At 36.2% G+C, this 25,263-nt stretch overlaps 1 pseudogene; it reads left to right on the top strand.

The window, feature by feature from the left end:
* The first annotated feature begins 7,352 nt into the window (after positions 1-7,352).
* LOC138163952 (E3 ubiquitin-protein ligase Mdm2-like) lies at positions 7,353-24,843 on the top strand (annotated as a pseudogene).
* The last annotated feature ends 420 nt before the right edge of the window (positions 24,844-25,263 follow it).

The raw sequence follows: 25,263 nt of genomic DNA, 5'->3' as shown, positions 1-25,263 counted from the left end.
AATATTGGTATGATAGTAACATGCAAAGATATTTATATATTTACATACCAATCATTATATATTGAATATAATGATATGTGACATAAAATATTGGACAATATTATATTATATTATAAACATCTATTAGACATGTTGGACCCAGATTTGACTAAGTTACAGAAGAGAACCTTTGAAAAATTATTTACTCTTTTAATGACCCAAAGCTTATTCTTGAAATGAAGGCCCATATTTTTAACATCACACATAAATACGTCTACATATATTCATGTACACAAAAACACATAAATACATATATAGGTATATGCACCTATGTGTCATTATATACATACAAAAATATAATCACCTTGTCATAAAAGGAAATAAGATTAATTTGGTAGAACTTCTTTTTGAAGAGATAATGCTTAATTTTTTGAAAGAACTCTTTCATTTTATATATGTGCACTAAACATCCTTTGGATAATATATTATGTTGCTACAATTTAAGGTTTCCTAGTTCACTGGTATAAAGGAAGTATTTAATAATACCTGTCTTTTTATACAGTTACATTAGAAGATGGTGAGTAGTAAAAAATTTGCTTGAGATGTTGGAAGATAAGGCTTAGAGATCTTGAGACTACCATAGTAATCTCCTCTTAAAGGAAGCTGCAGTTCATAGAAGCTTTGCATACAAACTATTGCTATAAGATTAGGACATGGGGGGGGGGGGGCAAAACAAAACTAACAGCTTTATTTTAAGGTAAATACATTTGTGTCTAAAAAACTTATTTTGCAATTACCCCACCTGACTTTCTATCTTAAAAATCTCAGAAGTTTTCTGAAACTCAATATTCAAATAAGTAGTCAGCAAGATCACAATTTAAGTATCCTATTCTCAGAAGGGTACTTTGGAATACTCTGGAGGAAAAAGTGAGGTTAGTGATCTTGTACAGCCCTCCCTCACTCACATCAAAATCAACTGCAAGTCATGTCATCATCTCCCTGATGTCTTGGTCCTCTTCAAGAAGGAAGGACAAATGCAACAGCAACAACTTTGGAGTATATCTACATTCCCTCGTAGTACACAGGGAGCATGTCACTCCCCTGGATACAGGCTTTCCACCTGAAAGTGTGCTGCCCATCCTTTCATAAGTTTTATTCTATGTGAATATGTATATAATATATCATACACTCACATATATCTATATTTATGTCATCTGTCTCTATCTCTAATCTATCTACTATCTACATTTTCCCATTTTCCCTTTGCCCTCCTCTTCTTCTCTTCTCTACAATTTGTCAATAAAACTTGAATATTGAACTAAAAGTCATCGTTATTATTCGTAGAAATTGGATTCATTAAAGGGCTTGTTTTCCTCTTTCTCTATAGACATAAACCTGGTCAGCATACAAGGACTTTACTTCTTGACAGTCGCAACTCTGGTGGGTATTTGGGCACTATTAGCCTATTCCTGGAAAACAAGGGTCAAAAGGGGAACCTCTGTCATACCTAGAGAAATTTCCTTGTGTCAAGGGCTTGTTACAAGACAGATGTTTATAAAGAAGTCTCCTTTCTTTAACTTTAAGCTGTGCATAATTTTTTGTTTGTTTGTTTTAAGAACAAAAATCTATGCCCAAGAGAATCTGGATTAACTGACTACTATAGAGAGAATTAATTAGCTCACATAGTGACAAATGGCATTTTAGAAAACTTTTCCCACATGTGCATGCGATAAACCCTTTATTTGTATTTGCCAATTGACCATTTTATGATGTGGAGACTGATGTAATTTTATTTGTGCTTTCTAAGATAAGAAATAAATTCTCATTCTGTAAAGACACAACAGCTGGTAAAAAAAAAAAAAAAACATTGAAATTTGAGATTACTCTCTGTAATGTAGCTCACTAGTCCTGACTTAAAAAACAAAAACAAACCAACAAAAAACCCCTAAAGGAAGCTTTTCTGTCTTTTGTGATAGTAATTTCTCACAAAGCTGTATATGCCTGACACAGAAAGTTATTTAGTGTAGGGTTTATTTGTTTGTTTCTTTGTTTTTGTTTTTTGGGGGGAGAGAGAAAGCTTTGAACTTGTAGTCAGAAGTCCTGAATTTTTGACTTCATACCTATATGACAATTCAAAAGTCACTTAACCACCCTAACACTTTTCTATAAAAAATTAGATTAATTTATTGAATTGATGCATAGAATTGATTGAAATGATGCATTTAAAAGTACTTTAAAAATGCGTATTTCTTCATAAATGCAAGTTATTATTTATTTAAAAATTTTGGTTATTACTATACTTATAATATTGTCCTTGATATTGAATATGCAAAAATGAAAACACATCCTTTTCCTGCCCTTCAAAAACTTACTGTTAGATAATACTTTCTAAAATCAATACATTACAAATTAAGTGATAATTCTACTTAAGAAGTCTACATTAAAGTATTCATGGAATGTGAGAGGGGGTCCAGGGAAAGATTTGAGGAGGATGTGAGATTTAAATTGGTCATTAAATGAAGTAAAAGTGTTTCAATGGGCAGAAATGTGGAAAGGTGCGATAATTTTCTGAGAAAAGGCCGAAAGATAAGAGTGGAAAGAATAATATCAGAAAGGGTAAAGTAAGTAACAAGTAATCCAATTTGGGGGGTTTTATTTATCTATTTACTTATTTTAAAGAGCATGTGAAAGGAAAATATTGAAAATAAGGTTATGAAGGTAGATTAGTCTGGGGTTTTAAATGCCAGAGAAAGGAACTTTTCTTTGTGTGTGTTTGTTTTAATTTTATTTATTAGGTAATGTAGAGCCATTGTAGATTACAACTACTAAATGAAATAATAGAATTTAGGAGTTTTAAGTGAGCACAAAGGTCATAGTACACCACCTATTTAAACAAGAACCCTCTCTACAAAATGACAAAAAATAATCATCTAGCCTCCACAACATACTTGCAGTGGTTAAAAACAAATAAAAACAGCAGTTTCTGAGCAGGTTCACTTGGTTTTGGACAATTAAGTATTAAGAGCTTTATTTTATTTTGTCCTTGTTTTCTAATCTGAAATCTGCCTCTGCAACTTCATTTTTAAACCTATTTGATTCTATAGGACTGTAATGGGAATGCAAATTTGGAAGATCTTCCATGCACCTAGGCTAAAGTGCACCTGAAGCCTGGGGTGGGAGGCTTGTTTTTCAGTAGATACTTTTTGATTGGCCAGTGAGTCAATAAGGTTGTTACATTCTCTGAGCCAGGAGAAGGCTATATAAGCCCTGATGTGTAGCTTTGTTTTGGGGCTCACTTTGAGAAGTGTCCTGTGATTTGATATGGATTCTGGGAAGCCGTTTTCCAGAGGCCCCTGGCTTTGAAAAACCCAGATGTTGAAACCCAGATTTTGATTTGGTATGGATGTAATGGTTGGACAGTTTGGAAAGCTTTCTACTTGATCTGTTCTGTCTTGATAATTCTGCCTGTATTTAGGATGCTGACCTTTTTCCCCTGAACGAGGTAAATGATACTTATTTGACTGATTAAAGTAAGCTTGTTAACCCATTTTGAGTTGCTTTCCTTTATCAAAGCAGATCCAAGAACCTGTGTTGGCAGACACCCTGGGGATGCTGGGGTGCTTGCTGCTACAAGGACCAAATAAAGCAAGTCAAATTTCTATTTCACATGATTGCTAGTATTATAAATAAAGAAGTCCCCACTGAGACAGGGCAAATGTAAATTACTCTGTGACTTCTGGTTTGGTAATTGGATTTGAATCCAGTGCTGCTAAATATGTTGAGACAAGACCTTTGACTTCCCTGGTTCTCATATTTCATACAAGCAATTTGAAAGTTGACTTAGAAAAACTCTCGGTTCCATTCTAGTACCATGAACAAAGCAGGAAGGAGAGAGGGAAATCAGCAAGTCCTTATTAAGGGATTACTATTTACCAGATTGATGGTAAACAATAGGCCTCAAACTCATCAGTGAGATAAGGGGATGTGAAAAGCATGTGAAAGTTCACAGACCTGTGAAAACTTCCCCCAGTGGATGAGCAGATGTGAATAATTTGTTCCAATGCCCATGAAGGTGGTTGAAAAAGTATGCTTGTGTTATGTGGAGCACTTAAATGTTTATTCAGATATAGGAGATCCCAAGGTCATACACTGTATCCTAGGCCATCACTAGCAGTCTTGACTTTTGTCTTGGCACTGGACTTTGATGAACCTGTAACCACTTAATAGTTACTTTTGGGGCCCTCTTGTCTCAGAGTGATTTTAAAGAGTAAGTTTTGGGGGCAGCTAGGTGACACTGTGAATAAAGCACCAACCCTGGAGAAAGGAGGACCTGAATTCAAATCCAGCCTCAGACACTTAACACTTACTAGCTGTGTGACCTTGGGCAAGTCACTTAACCCAATTACCTTGCCTTTCCCCTTCCAAATAGAAAAAAAGGGTAATTATTTTTTCCTTTTGGTCAGCAAGAGGGTCTTTCCCTCCCAATTTGATTTTTTTAAAGGGGGCATTCCTTGTCTCACTTATTAAACAGGCCTATTCACTGCATGGATGTTGCCTCTCTCAAAGTGAAAACTTGGAAAGACTTTAATTTAAAAAGGCCAAGGACTCCCCACTGATCACATATGGCTCTGGAGGAGAAAATGAGGCTGGTGACTTTGCACAACTCTCTCTCAGTCAAATCCAGTTCATTAACAAGTCATATCATCATCTTCCTAATGTCATGGTCCTCTTGGAGAAAAAAGGGTAAACCACAATATTTTAATTACTTTTTCAACATGGCTGAAGTTGGATATCATTCCATCTATAGCAACATGTCAGATTCATTGAAGCTCTAGTTTTGCATGGACCCATTCACATCAGGTACATTACAATTCCCTCAGGAGAATGGACAATGACAGGTTGTGTGATTGTTTGTTTTCGAAGAGAACAATGGCATCAGGGAAATGATGATATGACTTGCAGTTGACTTTGATTTGAGTGAGGGAGGACTATGCAAAACCACCAGTCTCACTTTCTCCTCCAGAGTCATCTGGATCCAGAAGGTAGGTGTAACCTTAAAGTTACAGAGTAGCTTTCTCTAACATCAATGACACCAAGTTCTACTATTACTTAATTATGAGGTAGACATACTCCTCAAAAAAAATAAAATAAAAAAGATCCCCTAGGAAGAAACATAAAAACAGATAAAGAGCCAGTGTGGGAAAAGCACATTAATCACCTTTAGCAATAATAGATTTATCATAAAATGGATAATTTGAAGCCATTCTCAATTATGAGACAAAAATAGAGTTAGTCTGAGATTTTATTGCTGTTTACTGGATTAGGTTATGTAGGCTACTATCAGTTCCTCTGGATAATAAAGGTGTTTATCTGTGTACTTGGGTATATCCAAATCTTTATATGAAGAAAATAGTCTGTCAATGACAATCTTGTCAATGAATCTTATCAATGACAAGAGTAAAGAAGAATAGACAACACCATGCACAACACGATAACTCAGCCATTTCATTTTTTTTTTTAAGCAATCGGGGTTAAGTAACTTCCTCAAGGTTACACGGCCAGTTATTTTTTGTGCCGGTGCCGAGTATCTGAGGCCAGAACCGATCCCAGGTCTTCCTATGCTGGGGCCAGGGCTCTTACTCACTGAGCCACCTGGCCGCCCCTTATTACATCTTACTAATGACATATTTCATCACCAGAGTAAAGCTACCTGCAATGGAAAGACAAAGCATCATTCAAGGAACTAGTGTGTGGGACATTTAAAGTTACTTATAAAATGAGTATATTGCACTAATTACGTTATTGGAGTTGTGTACTTTCTAACTAGTGAAACTAACAATCTTCATAATGAGTATGAAGCTTTCATATTGCCTGTGAACACACACACACACACACACAAGTTTCATACATTTTAATATCAAAGCTTTGATACTAAGATGAGATAGTGTGATATAGGAGAGAAAGCTATAGATTAGGAACCAAAGGACCAGATTCAATTTTGGCTATGCAATGGAACCTGAAAGTTAACTTTCCATCTCTTCAGAACTCTTAACGAAGATATGAAATTAGCATGTTGGACTTAAGTGACCTCTAAGGTCTCTGCCAGTTTAAAATCCATAATTATATAGATACAAAGTCAAAATGATGCCATATCCATGCCATCAATCAATTCATCAAATTGATCAGTACTTAAATCAATCCAATATATCTATGCACATGCACAACCAAACTTATCTTCATTTATTGTACTAATAAATCAATTCCATCCATCTTGAACTTCCTTATTCTAGGTACACAAAGGCAAAATTCCCTGTCAGTCATAGTTAGGAAGGATCAAATAATGTTATACTTTAATATGTCAGAATAATATAAATGCCAAAGTCAAAATGTATAACCTTGAGATAAAAGAAATTAAATGATGTATTTTTCAGGAAAGCTTCAGGATGGTCACTTCCTAGTGAAATAGACTAGTCTAGAGTCATTATATATCCTAAATTAATTTCTCAAGGAGTCATAACATCTAACAAAAGAGGGAGGAAAACAAATAAAGGTATGATAGATCAAAAATTTTATTGAATAAGAAACCATTCAAAGCAATGAAACTCATAAGGAAATTGATTTTTTTAAGTAAAATTCCTATAGCAAATTAGTTATCTGCCAACTTTTAAATATTGTCCTCATCTTTCATTCTGCAATGTGATTTTAAGTTTTAGTGAAGACATAAAGGTGGAGAGAGTGTGGAGGGAGGGCTTCTGCTTCTGGTGTAGGCCATTGGAGCAGGAGGGGCTCACCCTAGGTGCCCAGCCTCACCTTCCCTGAGCGGCGACAGAAGCTCTGCTCAGCTGTGAAGCAGAAGGTGAGGACAGCACATTGGAGCCTGAGGTTGGAGCAGGCCCCCTGCCTCACCTGGGATGGCACTAGGGGGCTGGCAGTGGGGTACTGCCTCCGCGGCCCTTCTCTTTGAAAGACCTTGTAACATCGGACATGGACAGTGAGGGAGAGGGCAAAGAGGTTGGGGTCTGCAGCAGCTGGCAGGAAGGGAAAGGAAGTACTGGAGTGGACTGGACTTACCTTGCCTGGGGAGGGTGGCTCTGTGTCCTGGAAGTCCGTGTTGGTCAGTGGCCAACCTGCGGGCACTTCAATCTGAAGCAGGGACCTGTAGCTGGGCTGGCTCTCCTACCTAACCTGGGGACACTGCTAACAGCTGTGGGTTCTGTGTGTTGTCACAACATCCAGGTGCACTTGGGACAGCCTGTCTGCTAAGCCCAGACTTGTCTCCTGCTATGGGGTTTAAATGGGGTCACCTCCTCTTTTTTTTTTCCTATGCACGATTCTTAAACTTAAGATAGTTTTTCTCATCCTTATGCAGGCAAATGTGCACTACCAAAGGGTCTTCTAATAACAGATGGTGCCTTAAGCACTTTACACAGATTGCAACTTCAGGACAAGAGGCTGGGGTTAGACAAAGGCCATTACTCTTGAAGTTGTTGAAGTTTGCTGGTGCACACACTTGAAATGGAGGTTTTATTCCATCTTGACCAGTAAATTATGCCAGAAAAATTATATGATAAAATGAAATAACATATTTTCTGTTGAACATGTGACATTATTGGAGAGCTGTAGCAACCTTCTCTGTGAAAAAAGAATAAGAGATTAGATACAACAATTTCTAGAAACTTGATAGTAGTAGATCAGCAAGAACTTAAGAGTCCAAATACATCTAAAAATGAAACCAGATGTCAATATGAAATATGAAATTGGAAGTGGTCAAAAGGAGGCAGAGTAAGAATTGCAGAAAGAGAAACTCTCAGCATTTGAATTTTAGACCAAATACCTTATCGATAACTAATACACATAGTGAAACACGAAAATTTTAATGTGTTGCTTGGTTAAAGACAGAAAATGGAATAAATCAGATAGCATTTCCTTTACATTTGATGAAAATTGTGCCCTACATGTCATAAGTGTGATATGCTGTGACTAAAGTTGTAGCAGTGTCTCAAAAGAAATCCTCATCTTGATTTTGATTTGATTTGATTCAAATCCTTATATTGATATTGGTGTATTAAGTAAAAATTCAGATGATTCAGTTTCAGATCAATTCAGTGTTGTATGAAGTAGAGTCTGCATGCAGAAGATTATAGTAACAGTGAAGAACAATAATTCACATATGAAGATGATGAGATATACTGGGTAAACTGCATGTGAAGCAAAGGTGAGCAACATTAAATCAGCTGACTTTTCAAAATCTACTTCCTGAGATAAAAAGAACTATTCATGTTGCCACAAATGCTGGGAGAGAATTGACTTCCTGAGGGAAAAGGTGAAGTTTTAGATAAAGGATAGATGGAAAGCCCAAAATAAAGGGGAAGAAGAGAGCTTTGAAGTTCTAGATTGTAAGAAAAATAAGATGTCAAGATTCATGTGTTGAGGAAAGTGATGAAAAGCAATCACAACATCAGAATCCCAAGAAAGTGAGGATTATTCCCAATCATCAGCATCTTAAAGAATCATCTGTGAAGATGCCAGAGAATTTGAGAGAGAAGCTCAAGACAAAGAAGGATGTATGAAAACTATTCTTCTCCTAGCATTGAAAAATTCTATGTCATCTGTTAGAGCTGACTTTAAAATGTTCACATTGGGGGTAGAGTCAAGATGGCGTATTAGAAACAGGACCTCCACATGGCTCCTGCTCCCACCACCTCCAATTCATGTAAAAGGGAACCTTAAAGGATCTTAAGAAGCAAATAAGAGAAGTGAAGGAAAAATTGGGAAGAAAAATGAGAACAATGCAAGAAAATTATGAAATGGGATTCAACAGCCTGACTGAGGAAAATAATATCTTAAAAAATAGACTAACTCAAATGGCAAAAAAGGCTCAAAAAGGCAATGTGGAGAACAATGGCTTAAAAAGCCAAATTTGCCAGATGGAAAAAAGAATCTCAAAAGCTCACTGAGGAGAATCATTCCTTCAGAATTAGATTAAAGCGAATGGAAGGTAGTGACTTTATCAGAAATCAAGATGCAGTTAAACAGATCCAAACAAATAAAAAATAGAAGGGAATGTGAAATATCTCATTGGAAAAACCACTGACCTTGAAAAAAAATCTGGGGGAAAGAATTTCAAAATTATTGGACTACCTGCAAGCCATGATCTAAGTAAGAACCTAGCAATCATCCTCCCATAAATTCTCAAGAAAAACTGCCCTGAGGTTTTAGAACAAGAGAGAAAAATAGAGCTTGAAAGAATCCACTGATCTCCTCCTGAAAAAGATCCCAAAAAGAAAACTTCTAGGAATATTATAGCCAGGTTTGAAATTCCCAGATCAAGGAGGGAATATTACAAGCAGCCAGGAAGAAATCATTTGAATATTGTGGAAACACTATCGGGATAATGCAGGATCTGGCAGCTTCTACACTGTGGGAAAGAAGGGCTTGGAATATGATATTGCAGAGGTCAAAGGAGATGGGATTAAAACCAAGAATCACCTATCCAACAAAACTGAATTTCATGTTTCAGGGAAAATATGGTCATTCGGTGCAGTAGAGTACTTTCAAGTATTCATGATGAAAAAAACAGAGTCTAATAGAAAATTTGACATTCAGATACAAGAAGCAAGAGAAGGTTGAGAAAGTAAAAAGGGAAAAGAAATCATAAGGAACTTATCAAAGTTGAACTATTTACATTCCTACATAAAAAAACGATAATTGTAACTGATGAAACTTTTCTCAGTATGAAAATTGTTGAAGGTGTATGGGCATATGAATACATATGCGAATGTGTATATATGTTTACAGGTACACATAGATAGAGGGAACAGGACCAATTTAATAGGAAGGAATGATATTTAAAAGGTGAAATTAAGAGATGAGAGAGGAATATAATGAGTGGAGATGGGGAGAGACAGAATGGGGTAAACTATCTCACATGGAAGAGGCAAGGGAAAATGGTTGCAATGGAGGAGAAAAACAGGAAGGCAAAAAGGCAATACCTTATTCTCATTGAATTTGGCTCAGGGAGAAAACAACATACATACTAAATAGGGTATTTCACCCTACAGGACAGTAGGGGGGAGGGGGAAAAAGAGGGGGAATAATGGAAGGGTGGGCATGCTGGGGGGGGAGGGAAGCTGGAAGCACCCACTTTTGAAAAGAGATGGGATCAAAGCAGAGTATAGAACAAGTGGGAGGTGGGATAGGAGGGAGGGAAATATAGTAAATTTTTTACAATATATCTACTATGGTAATGCTTTGCATAGCTACACACATGCAACTTATACTGAATTGCTTGTCTTCCAACTAAGGGTGAGTGACAAGGAAGGAAGTGAATGAATCTGGAATTCAACGTTTTAAAATCAAATGCTTAAACATATATAAACACTATTATTAATGCTATTTTACATGTAATTGGGAAATAAGATATACAGGCATTGGGGCATAAAGATCGACCATGCCCTACTGGAAAAGTCAAAGAGTGTATGGGAGAAGATATGGGAGAGAGCAAATTGGAGGAGGGGATATCCTGTGGGACTGCAATTTTGGGGCAGTGGGTAGGGGAAAAACATGGGGGAAAATTGTCACTCAAAATATGGAGGAAATGAATGATGCAAACTAGAAATTAATAAAGCATTGGGAAAAAATTAAATCAAATGGCATTGTCTGGGAAAGGACTGGATGTCTTATGGAATGTTGTACACATACAAAGAAGATGAAAATGTGAAATAAGTTTTGTCTATTCTAACAGCAGCCAAATCAAATGATTATGTTAAGTTCTCTAAATGTGATATACTAAAAGTGGAACCATATGTATAGAATAATTAAGAATATTCACATATGGCTTATGAAATTTATTTAAAATTTGATTTTTATACATTTTTCCAAGAAAATGAATATTTTAATAAATTTGGTGACCTCTACAGTAATGTGCTTATTTGGAAATGTTTTTAATTCTCTTCCTTTTAAAGAATTTATTTTAAAGTAGATCAAAATATTATTGGTAATAGTTTGATAGAAATTATGATCTTTACTTTGGAAAAGATAAGGAAAGTATGATGATTCTTCTGAAAAGGAAAAAAGTGAATTGTGGAAGAGGAAACAGATGTATTATTCTTAGCTGGAATGGGGAATCATCAGAAGCAGTGAATGGAAAGACATATTTACTACGGATTCAAATTCTAATAATTAGAAATTTTAAAAGTGAGATGGACTGTCTCAGGAAGTAGTAAGTTAGTTGATTATCACTGAAAGTTGTCGGGTGAAGCCAGGACAATAACATAGGAATATTGATGGGTTCCCAGTTGAGGTTTGTGTTGATCCAAATGATATTAAGGGTCTTTACAATGCTAAGAGTGTATAGTTCCATAAGATGGTAGAAGTTGCAGCCTCACTACTCTTGGTTCCAGCTAGGTACTGGAGTAGATAGCTTCCTGCCTCTTGGAGTCAGGAAGAACTGAGTTTAAATCTTTTTTTCTTAAAATGCTACTGTTTGAACCTGGACAATCACTTAGTCTTAGTTTCCTTATCTATAAAACCATGATAAAAATAATATCTATCTCACAAGATTGTTGTGAAGAGTAAATGAGGGAGCATGTATAAGTGCTTTACAAAGCTTTAATTGCTATGAAAACATAAGTTATGTTATTATATACTTTTTTTTCAGATGCTTTATTAACTTCTGATTTGCATTATTCATTTCCACCAGATTTTGAGTTACAAATTTTCTCTCCATTGTTTCCCTACCCACCGCCACAAAATAGCAGTCCCACAGGATATCCCCTCCTCCAATCTGTCCTTTCCCGTATTTTCTCCCATATCCTTTCGACTTTTCCAGGGGATCTCTATGCCCCAGTGCCTGTATATCTTATTTCCCAATTACACATAAAACAGTAATATACATACGTATATATATATTTGAATATTTGATTTTAAAACTTTGAATGCCAAATTCATTCCCTTTCTCCCTTGTCACTCACCCTTACTAGGAAGATAAGCAGTTCAGTATACAGTGTACATGTGTGGCTAATGCAAAACAATAACATAGTAGATATATTGTAAAAGGTTGACTATATTTCCCTCCTCCTATCCCACATCCCATTTGTTCTATTCTCTACTTTGATCCCATTCCTTTTCAAAAGTGGGTGCTTCCATCTTCCCTGCCCCCCAGCTTGCCCTCCCTTCTATCAGCCCCCCTCTCATCCCCTTCCCCACTTCTCTCCTGGAGGGTGAGATACCCTATTTAGTGTGTATTTCATTCCCTCTTCAAGCCAAATTCAATGGGAATAAGGTTGACCCTTTTGCCTTCCTATTCATCCCCTCCATTGTAACCATTTTCCCTTGCCTCTTCTATATGAGATAGTTTACCCAGTTCTGTCTCTCCCCATCTTGTCTCATTATATTCCTCTCTCACCTCTTAATTTCACCTTTTAAGTATCATCCCTTCCTGTTATATTGATCCTGTGGCCACTCTAAACATATATACACACATTTACACATGTATTCATTTGTCCATTTAGCCTCATATATAGACATATATATATGTATATATATATATATACATTTCTATTCCCTTCAACTACTGAAAAAAGTTTCATAAATTACAATTATTGTTTTTCCATGTAGGAATGTTAATAGTTCAACTTTGATAAGTTCCTTATGATATCTTTTCCCTGTTTTCCTTCTCATGCTCTTTTGCTTCTTGTATCTGAATGTCAAATTTTCTGTTTAACTCTGGTTTTTTCAGCAAGAATGCTTGAAAGTCCTCTATTCCATTGATTGACCATATTTTCCCCTGAAACATGATACTCAATTTTGCTGGGTAGGTGACTCTTGGTTTTAATCCCAGCGCCTTTGACCCCCAGAATTTCATATTCCAAGCTTTGCAATCCCTCAGTGTTGAAGCTTCCAGATCCTGGGTTATCCTGATTGTGTTTGCACAATATTCAAATTGTTTCTTCCTGACTGCTTGTAATATTGTCTCCTTAATCTGGAAATTCACGAACCTGGCTATAATATTCCTAGGAGTTTTCTTTTTGGCATCTTTTTCAGGAGGTGATCGATGGATTCTTTCAACCTCTATTTTGCCCTCTGCTTCTAAACATCAGGGCAGTTTACTTTGAGAACTTCCTGGAGGATGATTTCTAGGTTCTTACTTTGATCATGGCTTTCATTTTTAATTTTATTTAATAATTCAATTTTTAAATTATCTCTCCTGGATCTATTTTCCAGGGCAGTGGTTTTTCCCATGAGATATTTCACATTGCCTTCAATTCTTTCATTTATTTGAATCTGTTTAACTGCATCTAGATATCTCATAAAGTCATTAGCTTCCATTTGTTCTAATCTAATTCTGAAGCAATGATTCTCCTCAGTGAGCTTTTTATATTCTTTTTCCATCTGGCAAATTTGGCCTTTTAAGGCATTCTTCTCCTCATTGCCTTTTTGAGCTTCTTTTGCCATTTCAGTTAGTCTGTTTTTTAAGATGTTATTTTCCTCAGTCAGGCTGTTGACTCTCATTTTGTAATGTTCTTGCACTGTTCTCATTTCTTTTCCCAATTTTTCCTCCACTTCTCTTATATGCTTCTTAAGGTCCTCTATGGCCTGTAACCAGCTCATATTTTCCTTTGAAGCTTTTGGTGCAGGAGTTCTGACTTCACTTTCTTCCTCCTGTTCCATGCTTTGATCTTTTTTGTCACCAAAATAGGAGTCTAATGTTGGAATCTTCTGTCTGCTTTGTTTCCTTTGCCTGGTCATGTTGCCCCTCAGTCACTTGACCCCTGGGTTTTTTTCCCCAGTAGGACTCTGCCACCAGACAAGGGAGCTTTAATCCCAAATGCTGGGGTTCTCCCAGCTGCTGGAGGTATTAGATGGGTGCCCTCTCTGAGGTCTCCACACACTCTGGCAAGCTGGACACACCCCAGGACCTCCACCCTAGACTGCAATGCAGATCCAAGAAGGTTAAAGCAAGAACTATTACCCCTCAGACTGGCGCTTGGTCCCCCTATACTCTGTAGGCCAGGAGCTGAAACTGCCAAGTGGTGCTGGCTGGCTGTGCCCGTTTCTTAGTGGCTTCTCTCCCTGGGGCCAAAAACCATGCACTCCCACTTACTGCATCCCAAAGTCCAGACTGTACTGCCCTCTCACTTTGTCCTTCGCATCTATGTGCTGATAAATCTGGAAAGGGTCACAGCTGCTGCTGATCTGGAGTCCCTCTTGCTGGCAGCTGGTCAGGCCCACCCTGGGGCTAAAGCCTTGGAATGGGGCTTGGCTGGACCCCCAGAGCACTGCCCTGGCTGATTCCTGCTGGCCTGCTGTGCTGTCCTCAGCAGGAGGTTAGCTTCTCTGTGTCATTTTGTAGATTTTGCAGCTCCAAAATTTGTTTAGAGTCCCCTTTTTACATGGATTGGGGAAGGTGTAAGCTGTAGCAGAGGGGAGGTCCTGCTTCTACTCTGCCATCTTGACTCTGCCCCCGTTATTATATTCTTAAGACTCTGATTTTCAAAGTGACTGATTTTTAATAGAAATTTACTTATCTGAAAGCTTTGTGAATATACACTCTGTATTATGTGCTATATTATTCTATAGACTGATCTACCAATTGAGGTCAAAAGGTTTCTTATTTCCCAGGAATTCAATTTATAGGGAGGGAAGCAATATATTTGTTACTAATTTACTGTTATTGCTAATTACTGTTTATGGCTATGCTCAAATACTTTGTGAATTGAACAGTTTTGGAGATTTTTTTTTTTCAAAATAACTCCCACATCATAGCAAAATCTCTTGAGTATAATGCTGTCTTTAGCCCAAGACAAATAAGTCTAATTGTCATCCCTTTAATGAAATTGGGCTGAAATTCCTAGAGCTTTTGGTGGTCCCAAATTCTAGCCAGGAAAAAAAAAAACACAGTAAAGTCTGTTTATGACAACACTGGAGATACCCAAGTTCACATACACTGAAAAGAATTTCAAAGTTTTCCCACAAAGAAAGAGAACTCAGCACAAACTGAAATCCTATCCAAAGTAGCCCAAGGTCTGCACATGAATGTGTAGAAGATGTAGTTTTAACCCATTTTTCTACAAATCTTTCCTAATCTTCATTTGTTTTCTTATATTTTTTCTGTATTTCCATCTTATGCCTCTCATCCTTGTCCTTTTTCCTCTTTACCTTTCTCTGCCTCAACTTTTTTTTCTTTTTGACTTTTGTCCTAATCCTTTAATTATTTACAACCTAAATATTTCCTGAGGAGTTTTTTTCATAGGATCATATATGTAAAACTATAAGGGCAATAAATATCAATCTGCTGCAACCTCCTTATTTTACATATACAGAAACTGAGGCATTGTGGATTAAAGGTGTGACAAAGATAATGTCAAAAGCAGGATGTCAACCTGTTATATAATGCAATAACCAATGCTTTTCTTCCTTTACTTTCCTGCTTCCCTATTTAAGTTTCTTGTAATGGGGTATTTTATTATCCTCTCTTGTTTTGAGTGAAAATGAAATTACACGATGCTTTTTGTAGTGAAATGAAGTGAAAATATTGGTATTTTCATGAGTGTCTTCAGCTTTCCTTTCCCATATCTGTTTCAGATTCTTTTTTATATTTTTTCCTCTTACCAAATTTCTTCAGAAACATTAATTCCAAGTATATAGTATCATCCATCATGATCTCTAGGATCATGAACAAAAGAAATCTCATTATATATCATATTAAAATATGCCCAGGGCCATACACCCACATATACGTGTTCGTCTAAAGAATACAGCCACAAGTAGTTTTATGAGGTTTTGCTTTTTCTCTGGACAAAAGCACATGGCCTTATGTGGAGAGTAACTCTCATCTCCCATTTTTGAAATTGAACTAGTTTATTATACTGCCATCTCTTCCTTAAGGATATTTCCATTGTGTATGAAACTTTTGAATGCCCCTGATATTGTAATATAGAACTCAAAATTGTCCATCACTTCTTTTGTCCTTCTTTTTTGCATCTCTCCTGTAATTAGACATCTTGAAATATATATCCCATTATACCTTTAACTCTTTGTGTTCAAAACTATACACAGTATCTTCACTTCCAAAAAGTGTCCCCTCTTCCCAACTTCCCTAAAATTGTTCAGGGTATCACCCTCATCCCAGTCATCTAAGCTTGCGTCCTAGGTGTCATCATTGAGTCCTTATTAATTCTCACCTGCAAGTCTAATCAAACAACTCTCATATAAGCCCCTTTCTCTACACTTACACTGCTATCATCCTGATAAAGGTACTCATCAGCTCATGCCTAGATAATTGAAATAATGTTCTGTTCAGTCTTCTTGCTTCAATCTCTCCTTATGGCAGTCCATCTTCTACTTACCTCTCAAAATTATCTTCCTAAAGCATAGGTCTGACTGTATCATACCCCTGCCACCCCCTCCCAAATCATTCAGTTATGTCCTGTAGCTTCCTGTTACCTCTAAGATCAGATATAAAACCCTCTGTTTGGATTTTAAAGCTTTTCACAACATGTGCACTTCTTATGTTTCCAGGCCTTTTATATCATAATCCCCTCTATTTACTTTTGAATTCAATTGCAATACATTCCATGAGGTTCTTCTCACATGACATTCCATCTCCCAACTCCAAGCATTTTCACTGATTGCACCTCTTCCTTGGAATGCTTTGTCTTCTCATCTCTTGCTCCTGATTTTGCTGACTTGCTTTAAATCTCACCCAAAAGAAGCTTTTCTAGGTATTTCTTCATATTTTTTAAAGCAATTTGGGTTAAGTAATTTGCTCAAGGTTACACGGCCAATTATTTCTGGGTGTGGTGCTAAGTATCAGAGCCCGGATTGGATCCCAGGTTATCCCAACTCTGGGGGCGGTGGTCTTACTCACTGAGCCACCTGGCCATCCCTCTAGGTATTTCTTTATTGTAATGCCCTTCCTCTGAGTATACTCCCAAATTATCCTGTATATATTATCTTAATTTTACATAGTTGTTTTCATTGTGGCTCCCTCATTGAACTGTGAACTTCTGAGGTCCTTAAGTCTGGGGAATATTTTATTTTTGTTGCATTTTTGTGTTTATGTGTAGATAGATACATACAAATGTTGGTATACATATGTGTGTGTATCCAATGCTTAACGCAATGGCTGGTATATAGTCGGTATTTAATAGATGCTACTTATCTTACTGTATAAAATGGACCCATCTCATTTTTCAGCCATTTATGTTGTCTTTCAAATTTTTATATCGTCTCTTACACTGTAGTCATCCTTGTTTACTTGCTAAATCCTAGTCATCCTATCTCTGACTTTCTGTTGTCTTTCGTTTGGTCATATGCAATTTTAATTCTTCTAAGAATACAATGTTCAAGCCATCAGCCACTCACACTGTCAAATATTGCTATACAGGTGTATTTGTGTGAGAGGGGGTTTCTGTTTTCTTCTGTAATTTTAGTGTTCACATTTCCTCAAATACAATCTAGCTTTTTTCTTCTTTCCTCCTGTCATAGAACTATCCCAATAAGCAAACTCCAAGTGACCATTTGTATTAGCAAGAACCCTAGCACACCCAGGATGGCCTATTAGCACAGGTTCTTTGATTTACTTTTAAGGGAAAGACTGCTCAAAAGGGTCTTAATAATCCTACTTTTAATTAATTCACTAATTCAGTGGAGAGGTCAGCACCATAAACTTAGAGAAAATACAAACAGAGAAAATATAAGCAGAGAAAATACAAGCAGAGAAATTAGCACAAAGACCAATAGACAGGGCTCCAACTGTCTCAAAAAAAGCAATATTGCCATACCCTTTATATATATATCACTGGATCAAGGAAGCACAGACATCTAAGCACTTCAGCACTCTGAGCAAATGGCCACTTAGAGGCTCTACCAGGCAATCAAAAGATCCTTCTCATGGGAACATGAACATTCCAGAATATATAACAGAGACTCGACCTCTGATTGGCTTAGTGCCAAGAAGCCTGAGAATCCTCTTCCCCCTCCAATTAATTTGAAACTCCCTGTAGGCCAGAGCCTGATTACCTCTGGGTCAGGGCTCTATGTGCCGATTAATGAGAGAGGAAGATCGTCAAATTCTCTTAACATTATACCATTACATGTTCAAGGCAAATAGGTAGAATCTTGGAAGACTTGCTTCCAGGCATGTGTGATTAATTGCTGAGAAGCTTACACTTTGAGAAAATGAGGAGATTCCTTGTTTGCTTTGGAGCTGAATTAGCTAAAGTCTCAGTTGATGTACAAAAGAGAGTAGCCCTCACTGTCACTCTTTTTTTTTTCTTTGCTACACATCACACAGGATTGCTTCAATCCTGCTCCCAGGAACTGAGTGGAGAAGAGGTAGCTCTTTTGTAGAAGAGGCTGTGTTTTCTTGCTCAGGCCTTGCTGTGGTCATGAGCAAATGGTATCTAAAGCAAAAATCCCACTTAAGCTAGTCTGAGCCTGTTTTTTTGTCCTGGTAGTCTTTCTTGTATGAGGAGTAAGGTGAAGGACTTAATGAAATAGAGAGTTTAAGAACAGAGAACATAATCCGTCTTACTTTAAACCAAGTAAAGTGAGATTAATTAGATCTAACAATACTCTTTGGTCTAGATCAGAGATACTCTTTGGTAGATAGTTCTCAAATAGTGATGATAATAAATCCCCTGAAGTGGTCATATTATTTTAATTTCCTCTTCATATTTCCATTAGGATGGAACAAATTAGTGTATGTTATATAAGTATGACTTCAAATAGTTCAATTTCAAGTACATGTGACCACTTCAAGATATTCATTATCTGTACTAATCATGGCCTAAGCTGTCCCGGGGCATGCAGTGCCTCATAAGGTCCTCTAAGATTTAACTTCTCAATATTGATATCAGCTTATTGTACATCTGTAGGTTATTTCTAGTCAAAATACTGAAGCACTGGGACTCTAATGTAAAATTTATTCTGAAACTATTTATTGAGGAAATGCATGGTGCTAGGGTGTAACTGTTGGGGAGGGAGAAGGAAAGTGTCAGAAATAAATTTCATGCTACAACTTGTGAGTAAAAGTGACATAGGGAAATCAAGACAGACTGTGGACTTGTGACTTATTCTTTTAACCTCCAACTCTATTTGAACAAAAAGATGGCATTCTGTTTCTCTATAGAGAAGTTATACATATATTACCCTTTATGCCCTTTTTATTTGCATATTTTATTTTCCCCATTTGCACATAAAAAGCAATTTTAACATTATTTTTGAGTTCAAATTCTCTCTTCCTCCATCAACACCTCCCCCCCCTTTGAGAAGGCAAGCAATTTGATACAGGTTACACATGTGTAGTCATGCAGAACATATTTCCATATTAGTCAAGTTGTGAAAGAAAACAGCTGAAAATTCAAGAAAAAAAACTTTAAACTTGAAGATATGCTTCACTATGTACTCAGACACCAATAGTTCTTTTTCTGGGGATAGAAAGCATTTTCATCATGTCTTTCATAGTTGTCTTGGCTCATTTTATTGCTAAGAATAGCTAAGTCATTCATAGCTGATCATCTTACAATATTGTTTTTACTTTGTACACATAATATGTCACTTTGCATCAGCCTCTGTAAGTCTTTCCAGGTTTTTCTGAGAGCATCCTGTTCATCCTTTCTTATAGGTCAATAATATTTCATCACTACCACATACCACAGTTTGTTCAGCCATTCCAATTTGATGAACATTGCTTCAATTTTCAATTTGCCACCAGAAAAGAACTTCTATAAATAATTTTGTACATATAAGTCTTTTCTCTTTTTAATCTCTTTTTGTAAACAGACTTAGTAGTAGTGGTATTGCTAGGTCAAAGAGTATGCACACTTTCATAGCCCTTTGGACATAGGTACAAATTGTTCTTCAGAATGGTTCAATCAGGTCACAACTCCACCAACAACATGTTAATGTCTCATTTTCCTCACATCCCCTCTAAAATGTGTAATTTTCCTCTTCTGTGCTATTAGCCAATCTAATAGCTATGAGGTATTGTTTTAGGATGTCTTAGAATTATTTTATTTATCAATATTATTTATTTAGAATTAGTTTAATTTGCATTTCTCCAATCAGTAGTGAGAGTATTTTTTTTTCATATGGCTATAGATAGCTTTGATTACTTCATCTGAAAACTTCATATGTTTTGATCATTTATTATTTGGGGAATGACTAATTTTTATAAATTTGAATCATTTCTCTGTATGTTTGAGAAATGAGGTCTTTATCAGAGAAACTTGCTTCATTTTTTTTTCACTTTTACAATTGCTGAATGCAATTTTCTCCATTCTGTATCCTCTGCCTTTATTCTGGTCTCTCTCTACTTTCATCTTGTCCCTTCTCAAAAGTGTTTTTCTTCTAGCTACCATCTCCTCCAATGTGCCTTCCCTTCTCTGGCTCACCTCCTTCTCTTATCGCTTTCCACTCCTATTTTCCTGTAGGGCAAGATAGATTTCTATATCCAATTCAATAGGTATATTATTCCCCCTTTGAGTTGATTCCAATGAGAGTAAGGTTCACTTTACTCCCTCTCACTTCCCCTATCTTCCCCTCCACTGTAAAAACTTTTTCTTTCCTCTTTTGGGTGAGATAATTTACCTCATTCTACCCTTCCCTTTCTCCCAGTGCATTCCTCTTTCTCACTCCTTGTTTATTTTTTTATATCATCCTTTCATATTAAATTCATACCTGTGCCCTCTGAACATATAGATATAGATATATAGATATCTATATATGTATATACATATATATGTGCATCTTTTTGTATGTGTTTTTCTTGGAGGCTTTGGCTGAACAAATTTTGATTTTGTTGACTTCCTTTGAATGTGTGTTTAATCTTCCTTGTCACCATAGGAATATTTAATGGTTAGAATTTTTTCTGCTGTTTGCTCATTTTTCCAGTTTATGTTTTGGCTTTTCTGTCTTTGTTGAAGTGAGGTTTTGTTTCCAGATTGAAGAGCACACTGTTCCAATCTTCAGGGATTTTGTGAAACTTTTCAGATATACTTCTAGGGACCTGTAAGTTTTCAGTTCTTCCAAGGTGGTATGATAAAAGGACAGGTATTTACTCCTCTTTTTTTCTGCCCTGGAATTGTGATGAGAGTCAATACTCCATTGAAGACCACAAATTTTGGTGTTCTAGTGCTTTTCCTTGCCCTGGGTCTGCTATCCAAGACTGTGGCAATATAAAGAATTTGGCAACCAATCTGCAACCAATCCCAGGACTCTATGAAATGAATTATAAAACACTTTTGACACATATAAAGACATAACTAAACAATTGGAGAAATATTAATCGGTCATGTTTAGATCAAGAAAATATAAAAATGGGCTCAGCTTGTGTGCAGTGGCTGTGGCTGTGGCAGTGGCGGAGCTCAGCACGATGTTACAAGGGATGACTTGTTGAGTAATGGAGGGAGCGATTTACATTTGGAAATGAAGTCTCATACTATTTTGTTGGTACAACCTACCAAGAAGCAAGAAGGTCGAACTTAGGCTGATTATGAATCAGTGAATGAATGCATGGAAGGAGTTTGTAAAATGTATGAAGAGCATCTGAAGAGAATTAATCCCAACAGTCCCTCCATCACATATGACATCAGTCAATTGTTTGATTTCATTGATGATCTGGAAGATCTTAGCTCCCTTGTGTATGGAGCAGACACTCACACATACCAACCCTACAACAAAGATTGGATCAAAGAGAAGATCTACATGCTTCTTTGTTGGCAGGCCCAAAAAGCTGGCAAATAATCCAAGTGGCAGACTTTGGGGAATGGGGGGAGGGTTTGGAAAACAGGTGTGTACAGCATGCTGTAGTGGGAACTTTGTATTAAAGAAGTCCTGCTTCCATTTTGTTACAATCTAGCCAAGTTTGAATGTATTAGGAGATTTTTTCCTCGTCCAATCTGAAGGCCCTGTCCCTCCCTACTTTCTTTTTCTTTTTTACTAAGAAGTAGCAGAAAATTTCTCTTTGGTCAGTTAGCACTTGGTTACAGTTCTTCCAGCTGTTCATATCTGCTTATAATGTTCACTGTACTTACTCTTCTGTGTGAAGGTTTTCCAGAATTTAGTTATGTCTTCAAAACTCAAAGCTTAGTAGAGAATAAAATAAATGCTCTTTAGTTAAAAAAAAAAACAGAAAATATAAAAATGACAGTTCTTAGTCAATTTATTCACTGTCAAACAAATTAGAAGAGCAAAAATTATATTATGGAATTAAAAATTTCACAAGAAATTCATCCAAAAGAAAAGAAATATGAAGGGAACTAAATAAATATAATAGGAAGCTAGAAATACCAGTTTTCAATCGATATCACAAAGCAATAATTATTAAAACAATCTGCTATTGCCTAAGAAATATTGAAGGTTGATCAGTATAATTTTTAAGGTACACAATAAACATTAATAAATTACCACAGTGATCTAGTGTTTGATAAATGCAAAGATCCCAGATTTAGTGATTCAAACTCATCATTTGACAAAAATAGCTGGTAATACCGAAAAGCAGTTGGGAAGAAACTAGTCATTGCCCAGCATCTCAAACTGTACCCAGATAAGTGAAAATGTATAAATAACTTGAATATAAAGGATGTTTTAAGTAAATTATGGACACATACAATAATCTCTGCATCAGATCTGTAGATAAGGGACGATATTTTGCCTGAACAAGACATTGAGAAGATAATGGGATGTAAACTGTGTTATTTCAATTACATAATTTCATGTCATTAAAACTAATGCAACTGAAATTAGAGGGAAAATGGAAATTAGAAGGAGGAGGTTATAGCAAGTTCCTCTGGTAAAGTCCTCATTCCTCAAATATATAGGGGAACCAAGCAAAAGTATAAACAGTATAAACTACCGTAAAAACTAAAACTATGCATACTCTTTGATCCAGCAGTATCACCATTAGATCTGTATCTCAAAGAGATTAAGGAAAAGGAAAAAAAATGCCTATTTGCACAAACATATTTATAGCAGCTATTTTTGTGGTGAAAGAATTGAAAATATGCCCATCAACTGGGAATAGCTGAAAAAATTGTAATATATGATTGTGATGCTGATACTATTGTACTGTAAGGAATGATGAGTAGAGTATTTTCAGAAAAATCTTGGAAGACATATAGACTGAGGAAAAGCAAAGTGAGCACAACCAGGAGAACACTGTACACAGTAACAATATTGTAATGATGACCAACTGTGAAAGACTTTCTTTTCTGATCCAGACAATGACCCGGCAATTACAAAAGACATATTTCTAATAATGCTGTCCATCTCCAAAGAGAAAACTGACTAACTCTGTGTACATGTTGAAACATAGTTGTTGTCTTTCACTTTTGTTGTTGTTGTTATAGAGTGTGTGTGTGTGTGTGTGTTTTCCAACATGGATAATACAAGTAAAAAAAAGGAAGAAAAAGAAAGAAAAGGAAAGAAAGAAAAGCAGGAAGAAAGGAAAGAAGGAAGGAAAGAAGGAAGGAAGGAAAGAGTGAATCAAGTTTTATTTTTATTTTAGACAGTTTTCATAAGTTTTATTTATTTTTATTTACTTATTTATTTTTAAAATGTATTATTTAATAGTTATTCACTTAAAATAATCATTATTTACTAAAATATTTATTCTATTATTTAAATTAATATTGTATGAAATAAAAAAGAAAGCTAACTATTCATAAAAAACTGGTAGTAAAACAAAAAGATTAATATATTTATTGGAGAATATTTTATATTATTAGTTCTAGGAGACAGGCATGTAAGTTATGATCTGAGTAGAGCTGGTCTCACTAAATCAAATAAATCTATCCTTTTGGCCTGAAGGGGTGGAGAACTTTCTCAAAATTCTAGAATCCTCTAGTTTACACAACTCAGCCTTTTTGTGCCAATAAGAGGCAAAAACAAGACACTAAAGGACAGTAAATGCTGTAGCTGATGTTCAGTTCATTTAACAAAATGGCTGAAATATAACAAGATGGACTCATAAACTCCTATTATGCTTGCCTTAAATCAGAAATGTTTGTAAGGAGGGGTGGGTCTATGTGTTACATAAACAAGTCAGCAAAATGTTAAGGCAAGCAAAGTGAGGAAGCTCACTGGAAACTGCCATCCTTAGGAAACATACTGAAATCAGTTCCTGGGTTTCATCTAAGAAGGACAACTTTGTGCACTTCTCCTACAGTATTCTGCACTTCTCCTACAGTATAAGCCAATGGAATTGATGAAGACATGAACAATTTTAAAAATTGAGTAACTTGCACTAGTCAACCAATTTGGACCAGAACCAAAATTTGAACACAGTTGCCCTTTCTTGAAATTGAGAAAGCTTTCTGATACATTTTGTCACCAGATTAATAAGGACAAAGGACAGAGGAATGGTAGTTGATAATGCAGTTTGGAAGTAAATGTGTATGTGCTTTGATGACAGAGTTAGAGTAAGAGTTAGATTGAAGTAGGGCAAACTACACTGAGAAAAAGACAGAAAGAGACATGCAGAAATAGAGACACTTATACTCACAAATTGTATTTTAGTAAACAAAGATCCCTTCATTGGGTAGAGAGACTTTTCACCTTGCCACAGATATTTCAGTAAATTCAAGTGAATGAAGATTTCCTTGTTATCGTTATTGGCTTGAAGTAAGAAGATACTAGATCAATATTTTTTATGTAGACTTCCTTAATTAGATTTCACATCTGCTTAACAAAGGGAAAGGAAAGTTCATAAAAACCACAAGAGTAATCTTTTTGCGAGATTAAAAAAATGGCCAATAGAAATTGAATGTAAAAAGGAGTGTTGATTTTTCGTTTGTTTGTTTGTTCTAGTATGAGAGAAGTGTACTCCCCACCTGCCTCTTGCAGCCAGAATTGAAGTGAACCTGAGGGCAATAACTTTGGAATATGAAAGAAAGGAAAGTAGTTTCTAAGAAATTCAGTTACAGTAATTAACATAGCATATTCAGAAAGCAAGGATAATAGGAGTTTATGAATTGACTGAGAGGTTGGGATTTATACATTCAGAGGGAATGCCTGTCCCACTGAATTTACAATCCCAGAATGCCAGTCAATTCTGAACCCCATGCTTCACAAGAAGGAAACACAGAAGCAAAAAAGTAAGCAGAGAAAAGGAAACATAAGAAACGCTCTCAGTCTGCTTGAGAATGTGACTGTATCTCTATAGCTACATGTGTGTGCCTGTGTTATAAAGTGATTGAATTGACGATTAATAAAATGACTGGGTGCACTTCATTCTTTTGGAACATTCAGTCCCTTAAAGAAACTTTCTCTCATAAGCCA

This window comes from Petaurus breviceps, unplaced genomic scaffold (genome assembly GCF_028583685.1).
Source record: "Petaurus breviceps papuanus isolate PSGF00001 unplaced genomic scaffold, PetGlider_PUasm1.0 189, whole genome shotgun sequence".
Taxonomy (NCBI): Eukaryota; Metazoa; Chordata; class Mammalia; order Diprotodontia; family Petauridae; genus Petaurus; species Petaurus breviceps.
The sequence above is the reverse complement of the archived record's forward strand: the minus strand, read 5'-3'. Positions and strand labels throughout refer to the sequence as shown.